This window comes from Podarcis bocagei (assembly GCF_964188305.1).
Source record: "Podarcis bocagei genome assembly, chromosome: 12".
Lineage (NCBI taxonomy): Eukaryota > Metazoa > Chordata > Lepidosauria > Squamata > Lacertidae > Podarcis > Podarcis bocagei.
The window spans coordinates 25,057,569-25,068,347 of NC_138137.1; the positions used below are offsets into that span (position 1 = coordinate 25,057,569).

General features: G+C 46.2%; 1 protein-coding gene across 2 annotated transcripts in view; it reads right to left on the reverse strand.

The window, feature by feature from the left end:
* The window catches only part of SNX10 (sorting nexin 10), a 53,627-nt gene extending 45,749 nt beyond the window's left edge, over positions 1-7,878 (reverse strand). For both annotated transcript variants that reach the window (XM_081164963.1, XM_081164962.1), the window contains exons 1-2: positions 7,724-7,878; positions 4,153-4,256 (exon numbers count right to left, since the gene is read on the reverse strand). The gene's annotated coding sequence lies outside the window, so the exon portion shown is untranslated. The remainder of the gene's footprint in view (positions 1-4,152; positions 4,257-7,723) is intronic.
* Between the last annotated feature and the right edge of the window lie 2,901 nt (positions 7,879-10,779).

The following is a 10,779-nucleotide window of genomic DNA, read 5'->3' on the forward strand; positions in this document are numbered from 1 at the left end:
GAGTGGCGCAGGTATAAACGTCCAACGTCTGAAAGGCCATCCCTGCTTTACAAACAACCCTGTGACACTTGGACATCTTCATCTCTGAATGCATAGATGTGAAGCCTGAGGCCAAAAACAGTTCTTCGTTCAAGGCCTCGCCCTTTGCCAACAGCAGAGGTGGAAGCTAAAAATAGCTCTCATTAATCCGCGCCCCATTGAAGCACAAGTCATTGATAATAATCAACACATTCCATTTGCCTAAACCCAGCCTTCACCAACCTAGTGCCTGCCAGATGTTGATGGACTACCAATCCCATCAACCTTGACTACTGGCCATGTTGGCGGGGGCTGATGGGAGTTGGAGTACAAAATTTCTAGAGGTTGGGGAAGGCTAGCTTTACCTCATGCATTAATAAAGGGGGGAATAGTAGTTATTTTATAAAATAATAAATTAATATAAATAAATTTTATAAAATAAAATAAAAAATACTCAGTTTAAGGGGTTTCCTGCATGTCCTGTAGAGGGAAGTGAGGGGTAGACGAGGACCATAATGGGAAGCTAGCCCACCTAGAGCAGGGATGTCCAACAGGTCAATCGCGATCTACTGGTCGATCGCAGGGTGTCCCTCATCCCTGGTCGATTGCGTGATCCTGATCGATTGCCGCCCCCCCCCCCCGATAAAACTCAACAACTTTGGGTCTTCCTCCCCCAAAATGCTGAACAACTCTGACCAATGCTCCCCCAAAAAGCTCAACAACCTTGGTCAATCCAATGGGTAGATCACCGCCAGGTTTTTTTTTAGTGGGAGTAGATCGCAGTCTCTTGGAAGTTGGACATCCCTGATCTAGAAGGGGGGGGGGGAATCTGACCTTAAACCTCCACTGCCTTGTGGGATATCTTCAGGAGAAGGAAAGGCTAAGGAGTAAACCCTTCTCAAATCTGGAGGGGAGTCCCTAAGACGGCTGGATGATGTCTTGTACACCTCCTTCCAAAAACTCATGAAGCCAAGCTGGTGTCAAACGTATCGCTCACTGAGGCCAAGACTAGGGGTCTTGTCAGGGCAGCCCCGGACCTCCAGACACACAGCTCTGCCTTGCGCCCCAGTGCTTCTGTGCTACTAATGCAACAGTGTGACTTCACTCCCGGAAGCGCACTCTACAGCATGGGTAGGCAAACTAAGGCCTGGGGGCCGGATCCAGCCCAATTGCCTTCTAAATCTGGTCCATGGACGGTCCAGGAATCAGCATGTTTTTACAGGAATAGAAAGTGTCCTTTTCTTTAAAATGCATCCCTGGATTATTTGTGGGGCATAAGAATTCGTTCATTTTTTTTTTCAAAATATAGCCTGGCCCCCCACAAGGTCTGAGGGACAGTGTACCGGACCCCTGCTGAAAAAGTTTGCTGACCCTGGTGTTTCTTGAGACAGACCGATGCCAACAACCTTTTATAATGGCTTCCTGACAGCGGCTATATAAGGTTATAAGCCAAGGCCATGATTTGCCCTCCAACCACTATGTAAGGGTTGCTCCCAGTCAGCTCACCTGGTCCGCCCCCCAATGTCTCTCTCGGGCAGGCTACAAGTCTAGCCAAAGAAGGCAACCTGGTCTCCAGGCTTCCCCTGACTTGTTTACTGAGGCTGCTTATCAGATGTTTAACCCACATGTTTAGTGTTTGGACAGGAAAGGATCAGAGGGAATCTGGCCCTTTTGCAATGGTCCGTCTGAGCTACTGTTTTCAAAAGGGTGCAGGGGAGAGGTATGATTTGGTGAAAATTGGGAGATGTCAGGGGTAGGACTGGTCCATTCATTAAAGGTAAAGGGACCCCTAACCATTAGGTCCAGTCGTGGCCGACTCTGGGGCTGCGGCACTCATCTCGCTTTATTGGCCAAGGGTCATGTGGCCAGCATGACTAAGCCACTTCTGGCGAACCAGAGCAGCGCATGGAAACACCGTTTACCTTCCCGCTGGAGTGGTACCTATTTATCTACTTGCACTTTGACGTGCTTTCAAACTGCTAGGTTGGCAGGAGCAGGGACTGAGCAATGGGAGCTCACCCCGTCGCAGGGATTTGAGCCACCGACCTTCTGATCGGCAAGCCCTAGGCTCTGTGGTTTAACCCACAGCGCCACCCGCGTCCCTGGTGCGTTCATTAAGGCCTCCTAAATTAGCATCATAACTGAGACCCTAACATGAGTCTTCCTGGGTCACTCCTGCCTTCTAGCAACTGCGCTCACTGCACACTGTAGAAGACAAATCCAAGGCTTCCCAACTGCAGAGCCACTTGCAAAGAAATTCCTGTGAACCGACTCCCAAGGGAAAGAGGAAGCAACAGCCACTTAGGGCACTGTAAAGCCAGGAGAAATACCTCTTCACCTGTGACTGCGTCATCTCTCTATCCATAATTACTCCACTGTGCTCAGGGCTACTTCAGATTTTCCATGCTTCTGACTAATGCCAAACAATTATTTAGGTAAGTGTGGGCCTGCCAGAGGCAGCATGCAATGAAGAAGCCACGAGAACTGGTGAAATCAATCATGAAAGGTAAAAAAGGAGAAGCAACTGCTTGCAGAAGGAGCAATATAGTATGGGGGAAATGGAAGAATACTACAAGACATCCTACGCATGTTTAGAATAAAGGAAAACACAGAGAAAGCTCCTTGGAAAACCATGGTTTGCTGTTGCAGCAAAAGGTGGCAAAATCTGGTATACCCAAACCATAATTTGCTCTTCAATCAGCCTCTCAAACCAGTGTCAAACTGTTGTCTGAGATCCTGGTTTAAGAGTAAACAATGACTACAGCAAACCAGAAATTGCCGCCTTTGAACGCAACTACAAACTCTGGCTTGCCAACAAACAAGAAGTCAGTTTAGAACCTGCAGCTTGTGGAGGGAGGAGGACGAGGGAACATGTGCGCCTGAGGCTCCCGGCGACTCTGCTTGTGCATTGTAACACGGGAATGGAGAACCTTAGAAACTGCCAGATGTTGTTGAACTACAACTCCCATCATCCCCAGCAGGCATGGTGAATGGTCAGGGATGATGGGAGTTGTATTTCCACAAAACCTGCAGGGCCAAAGGTTCCCTACCCTTGATGTAACGCCAAACCACAGTTTGGTGTTACATCTGAGTATGCACATTGATAGGTTGACCCAGATGGGTGTTCATTCTTTATTACTTCCAATTAGGCCAACCTAAATAAATTAAATTTTATTCCATGGATTATTAACTCTTGACTGCAAAAGTATTTATCTTAGGCTGCCTATACAGCCACCGTCCATAGCTTTTATTTTTGTTACAGACAGATGCCAACAAAAAAAAGTACTGCTTACTATTATCTAAGTGCCACTCCTGTTCATTTATTTGACTTGGACAAGCAAATGTCCCAGAATCAGAAAAGGCACAGCCATAAGCATTATCTAGTTAGAACAAATCCTCTTACCTAGTGTCAATGGGTACAAAATTGAGCAAGAGGCAAGAAGACACATTCCTTTGACTTATTTGCTTGCTAATGAGGACAGACCAGTTGCCTCCATAGAATAGCAGACCATGAGAGTAGAATCACAGATCTGGGGTGCTTGGCACCTGACTTTTCTCCTACAACACCCATCAACTAATTTCCTGAAATGTTGGCTGGGAACAGCTTAGGAATTTTTGAAGAAAACCTAAAACAAACAGCCTCCTCAGTCTGCTTCCTGCTGATAGCATCACCACCTACTCCAGGGGTGGGAAACCTGTGACCTTCCAGATGTTTTCCTTTCCAGATGTTTTCATAGAATCATAGAGTTTAAGGGACCCTGAGAATCACCTGCAATACAGGAATATGCAGCTGTCCCTTATGGGGATCAAACCTGCAACCTTGGCACTATCAGCACCACGCTGCAACCAACCAAGCGATCCAGCCCTTGCTGGACTACAACTCCCATCAGCCTCTTCCAGCATGGCCATTGGCCATGGAGAACGGGAACTGTAGCAACATCTGAATGGCCACCAGTTCCCCATCCCTGGCCTATTCTTTGATCTAGGGCTCCTGACACAATCAGTTCCCTTTCTGTAAATGCCCACAACTTTCATTACTTGCTGTGGCACCAATGCATATTACAGTACACCATATGTATCAACACAGTAATCTCAAAAAGGAATATGAATCTCAAGGCATCATTGAGTACTTACCCAGGGTTAATGGGAGCTTGTTTTGTACACACAAACTTGTTGATAGGATTTAGCAGGCAACGACCCAAAGCGGATCAGTCAAAACTCCAAATGTTTGTTGAAAACTACAAGAGATGCAATATAAGCGCATTAGTAGCTGGTACGCGAGGCCATCTAAATTGCAGCTATTTCAAATGCACTATAGTTTCCACTGATGGAAAATACTCGCCAGGTAAGCTCCAGTTTGCTGACTGTGCTAGGAGCGCTCATTGTTGCTAAATTCTCAGTCGTATTATACAATGCCCAATTGCACAAGATGCCAAAGTTGTTTTGCTTAACCTTTAACCTTTGAACAATCCCACAGGTCCACATAGGGAGCTTCGGTTCAGTTTATTGCTAGCTGCCCGGCTGTGTTTGACCAGTATGCGGAAGTCACCTAAGCCCAGTGCAAACTGTCAATGCTACAGCAAATAGATGCAGGGCAGCAGTTCTCAAAATTATGGTCCACAAACCACTGCTAAATCCAGGTGGTCTACAATGTGCTTGTGGATGTGTGGTTGAAGATCAGACATGGCACGCCCATTGCAATAAACAGCTGTACCGATTTATTTGTTTTAATTAAAACACATTTATTCAAAAGTTACAATGCAGCTTTGTCCGCTGCCATAGTATCACAGAATGATCACTCCAATCCTCAGTCCCTCATCACTGTCATGTTGGCTCATCAAATAGAATTATAGAGTCACAGAATTGTAGAGTTGGAAGGGACCCCAAGGGTCATCTAGCCCAACCCTCTGTACTGCAAGAATCTTGACTAGATCATCCATGACAGATGGCCATCCAACCTCTGCTTAAAAACCTCCAAGGAAGGAGAGTCCACAACCTCTCTCAAGTGAGACCCTCAAAAGGATCCCAACTACTGATCTAATTTACTAGATCAGTCTGATTTTTGCTTCTATTATTCCTTATATTGTGCTTTGTTGTATTACAGTTTGGATTCTACAGCATACAATAAATACAATCTATAAGAAATAAAAGAAGCAACAAAAATACAGTGGTACCTCGGATTAAGTACTTAATTCGTTCCGGAGGTCCGTTCTTAACCTGAAACTGTTCTTGACCTGAAGCACCACTTTAGCTAATGGGGCCTCCTGCTGCTGCCACGCCACCAGAGCACAATTTCTGTTCTCATCCTGAAGCAAAATTCTTAACCCGAGGTACTATTTCTGGGTTAGCGGAGTCTGTAACCTGAAGCGTATGTAACCTGAAGCGTATGTAACCTGAAGCGTATGTAACCACTGTACAATTAATGGTCGTACAGCATCTAACACAGTACATTGCAATTGCTGTCAAAAGCAGAAAACTTATTGTGTGGGCTACAACGGAATGTCTAGGCAACTTTTTTTGCAGTGAAATGTATTATTATTGTTATTTCCATTTTCATAACACTTTATATTTTTAAAAGAAAATATTTCAAAGCAGTTTGCAACACATTAAAACATCAGATAAAGCAATCCAGAATAAAACAAATGCAAGCTTCAAGGAAAATATTTCAGATCCTTCTCTGACAATTTGCTTTCCCCATATTTATTTACCCACTTGATTTCTAGAGCTGCCCCAGGGCAGAAGTTCTCTAGGAAGCCAGTATAATGTTGACGCCAAAATTTAAAAGCAAGATCCAAGAAGCATAGAATCCTAATCCTAAATCTGATTTCCACTCATCACCTACCTAAACTTTCAGGAAGAGGCTGTTCCACCTCCCTTTCAGTCTACAGTGGTGCCTCGCAAGACGAAATTAATCCGTTCCGCAAGTCTCTTCGTCTTGCGGTTTTTTCGTCTTGCGAAGCACGGCTATTAGTGGCTTAGCGGCTATTAGCGGCTTAAAGAAAAAGGAAACAAACTCACAAGAACTCGCAAGACGTTTCGTCTTGCGAAGCAAGCCCATAGGGAAATTTGTCTTGCGGAACGACTCAAAAAACAGAAAACTCTTTCGTCTTGCGAGGCATTCGTCTTGTGAGGTACCACTGTATATGCATATTAAATATTTGAATGCTGTTTTGGCGTCCCACTTTTCCTTATTCCAGACAGCCCATTTTTATTCTATTTTGAAACAGCATTTATTTGTGTTTTTTAAGCATAATATTGATTAGAAATGTGATTGCTTTCTATAGGTATCTCATTTGTTTTTATTCTTTATTTTTACGTTTATATACCACCCTACATCCAAAGTTCTAAGGGCGGTTCACAACATAAAAATGCAAAATGAAAACACAAATATTAATGTCTGGATGTGGTTTGGCTCCCAATTTACTCAAGACTGGTTGTATTTTGTAATGTCGATCATTTTTAAAATTTTGGTATCCATTAGAAATTGTGACTGCATCTTCCAGAAAAAACCGGGAAAGACCCGTCTATGAAACTCTGGGGAGTCCCTGCTGGCCAAAAGAGATAGCACAGAGCAAGGTGGATCAATGGCATGATTTAGTTATAAGGCAGCTTCTTAAATTCCTAAAGTAGCGATGGAGAACCTGTAGCCCCCATATAAGTTGCTGGACTCCCAAAGTCCATCAACCCCCAGCCAGTAGGGCCAATGGGCAGTAAGGATATTGTCTTCCAGCATCCTTTGAGAGCCATCAAATCCCAATCCCCACCCCTTACCTAAGGAGACTAGTGTGCCTGTGGAAATGACCTGGAACACATCCAAACCTAAAAGCAGACACAATCTTCCTATCACTTCCAGCGCAAGGCTTTTCGTCACCCCGTCAGCTGTGACAAATGCCGGGCTGGGCACGCCTATGAGGTGACCCACAAACTGACCTCGTGCATTTTCCTCTTTGCTAAAGAGCTTTAATCTCCAGAGGTGAATCACAGCGACGTCCCAGCAGGACGAGCAAAGGCAGCGTTATTGTTGTTGTTCATAGAATCATAAGAGTTGGAAAGGGTTGCCAGGATCATCTAGTCCAACCCCCTCACCCAACATGGGGCTGAAACCCATGAGCCTGAGATTAAGATTCTCATGCTCTACCGACAGAGCTACTACTACTATTTACTACTACTACTACTACTATTTACTACTACTACTAGTCTTCTGTATTCATTTTTTCACCCTGGGCACCAGCAACGCGCTTAAAACAAAGGCACCCTTGCCGGAAAGCCACCAGATCTCTTTAAAAAAAGATCCCCCGGGGCTCTTCTTAAAGCCTCCTGCCCTAAGTGCACTCAGGACCGGGGGATGTGGGTTTGAGCCCTACGATGGGCAAACGATTCCTGCGAGGGGTTGGACTAGATGACTTTCAGAGGTCCCTTCCAATTGTATGATTCCTGCCGCTGCCTTCCAAGGAGGCATCGCTAGCGGTCTGAAGCGGGTCGGGGAGAGATCGATGCCTCAGCCCCCTGGGGGGGGTGACGGCGGGGGAGAGACCACCTCCAGGACCAGCAATCGGGGAAAGACCGGGTTCCGACGTTCATCCCGCGCAGCATCAGCGGCCAAAGCCACCCTGCTGGGTTTCCTCGTTCCCGTAGAAACCGAAACCGCGAGGCAAACCGAGGCGCTTTTGCCCTGCCTGGTGGGGCTGCTTCTCGAGGGACTTACCTGGGCGCCGTTTCCCGCAACGAGACCGGCGGCGGCAGGAGTAGCCCGAAATTGTGCGCTGCCGTCGCTAAGACGCGCCGACGAATGAATAAGAAGCAGCAGCCGAGGCGGCTTCGGGGCAGGAGCTAAGAGCTCGCAGACACGTGATCGCCAGCGAGAGGAGGAGGAGCCGCGGAGGGCGGCGTCACGTGATGCGATTGCGATGAGGAGCCGAGGGGGGGGGGAGGCGGGAGGGATAACAATGGAAGGAGGCCGGGGGGGCGCCTGGCTTGATCGGAAAGACCACGAGGAAGGCGGGGGTGGCGGGGAAATGAAGGGAAGCAGGATTGCAGCCTGTCTGGGTCCTGCAAGTTTGATAAGGAGGCGCCTAGGGCTTGGGAAGATCAGTTCAGTGGGGAAATGCTTTATTTCGCAGAAGCCACTTTTTTAGTGCTGCACATTTAGCAGATATTTAGCAGAAGTCACATTCATATATGTATATATGTATGTATATGTATATATGTATACGTATATGTATATAGGTAAAGGGACCCCTGACCATTAGGTCCAGTCATGACCGACTCTGGGGTTGCGGTGCTCATCTCGCTTTATTGGCCAAGGGAGCCGGTGTACAGCTTTCGGGTCATGTGGCCAGCATGACTAAGCCACTTCTGGTGAACCAGAGCAGTGCACGGAAACGCTGTTTACCTTCCCCCTGGAGCGGTACCTATTTATCTACTTGCACTTTGACATGCTTTCGAACTGCTAGGTTGGCAGGAGCTGGGACCGAGCAATGGGAGATCACCCCGTCGCGGGGATTCGAGTCCTAGGCTCTGTGGTTTATCCCACAGCGCTACCCGCGTCCCATATATATATATATATATATATGTTTGCTTTCGTAGATTTTCACGGGTACAGGAATGCAGGTTTTGGTGTCTTCGGGTGTCTTCCCGTGTAAGAGTTGGGGTGTCTAGGCGACGTTTCGACAAGGTCTCACTCGTCATCTTCAGGCTGGTGCTTTCGGCTTCTTGTTACTGGAACAGAGCAGGATCTCAGTGTTTGAGTTCCTATAAATACTGTTGAGGGGGTGTGGTGTATAGCCTCCAACGTTCTGGGCAGAGAGGAAGTTCCCAGGTTAGTGTGTCTTTTCTTCTTTTGTTCATTAATTACTTGAGGGATATCTTGAGTGATTTCTTGAGTGATATTCTGAGTACCACTTAGGAGGGTCATTAGGTGTGGATTAGTTGCTAAAGCTTTCGTGTCTTGACCTCTTGACCTTGTGAAGAGTTTTTTCTGAGAAGATGGCTGTACTGCACTTAGTTGTGCTCTGGCTTGGCTTCGTGTATAGGGGCGAGCTGTGGTTTTGTGCCCTGTGCCAGCCAGATCTGTGTAGGGATTGCAGGGGGGTGCAGCATCCGGAGGTGCCACTATGGTTTGGCTACTGGATGGTGTCTGTAATTTATCTGTGGAGAGGGTCTGGGTTTGGGTCTGGTGTGGTTGATTGGAGATGGCGTTCTGTGTGCCTCTGGTTCTGGTGTCGGTTTTTGTGGGGAGGGCTATTTTCCAGATGTCTGGCAGGCGGGACGTATCGTCACGCTTGTTCATGTTGTGAGGGTGTTTCTCTATCTCGATGGCTTCCATGATTATTCTCTTGTGGTGGTGTTCCATGTTAAAGAGCAATTTGGAATCTGAAAAATTAATTTCGTGTCCTGTTTCTTTCATGTGTTGGTAAAGAGAGGAAGTTTTTTCTTCTTTTTTGACGGCATTCTTGTGTTCTGCGATACGTGCATTTATTCGTCTGTTTGTTTGTCCAATGTACGTGGCTGGGCAGACTTTGCAGGGTATTTCATAGACCCCTTGGTTTTCTAACTGGATTTTATCTTTGGGGTTTCTGAGGATATTGGCTATTTTTTGGTTGGTGCAAAAGGCTGTTTTGATATTGTGTTTATGGAGGATTTTGCTAATTTTATCTGTAGTGCCCTTGATATAAGGAAGGAGGGCCATGCCATTGTTTTCTTCTGTGTCTTGCTTTTTGGGGGGTGTTTCTTTTTGGATTAGCTTCGTAACCCTGTTAATCGCCAACGGATACCAGCAAAACCTGAAGATGACGAGTGAGACCTCGTCGAAACGTCGCCTAGACACCCCAACTCTTACACGGGAAGACACCCGAAGACACCAAAACCTGCATATATATATATATATATATATATATATATATATATATTAAGCAACAATTGTGCAATTAAAGAAAATGAAAATCAAAAGTCGGACAACAAACAGCCACTTTCTTGCAGTGACCCAAATACAGAGAAAAAGATGATTGTGGCACTTGAGGACATCAGAAGCAGATATTTAGCAGACGTCACATTCTTTTAAATATATACAATACACAATTGCAGTTAAAGAAAATTAAAGTCAAACAACAGACAGACACTTTCTTGTGGTACCCCAAATAGAGAGAGAGAGAGAAAGATGATTGCGGCACTGGAGAACATCGGAAGCCTCAGGGGTCCAGACCAAAGGCCTATAGCAGGGATAAGGAACCTCACGCCCGCAACCCAAATGCTCATTCCAGGCTCATTCTCCTTCCCAGGCCACGCCCTTGCCTTCCCTTGCTCCATCCCCAGTGGCTTGCGGTCAAGATCATGGGAACTAGGCTAGTACCCCAAATGTTCCCCTGGTGCCTCCTGCCCAAGGCCTGGAAAGCTTCTGAACAGCTTAGGGGGAATGTGCAATGCTCACCCTTGCAATCAGTCTCCCTTGCAAGCCTCCGGCCCAAGGAGTTTAAGGTGGTGTACATGTTTCTCCTCCTTTTATTACCTCCTCACCCAGTTAAGCTGAGAGGCCCAAGGTCACTGTTCTAAGAATTTTAAGGTCTCAAATATAGAATAAATATTCATAAATGCACACATATCTCAATATATGAACCATGTGTCTGAAATAATGTGGGAGAGCAATCCTGAAGCCCTTTTGACTCTCCCAGTGACCTCAAATATTCTTTTGCAGTCAGGGAGGCAAATGGGGAAAGCCTTCCCATTGTCATTTTTTGCTTGCAAATCCTGTCTTAAGGGCACATT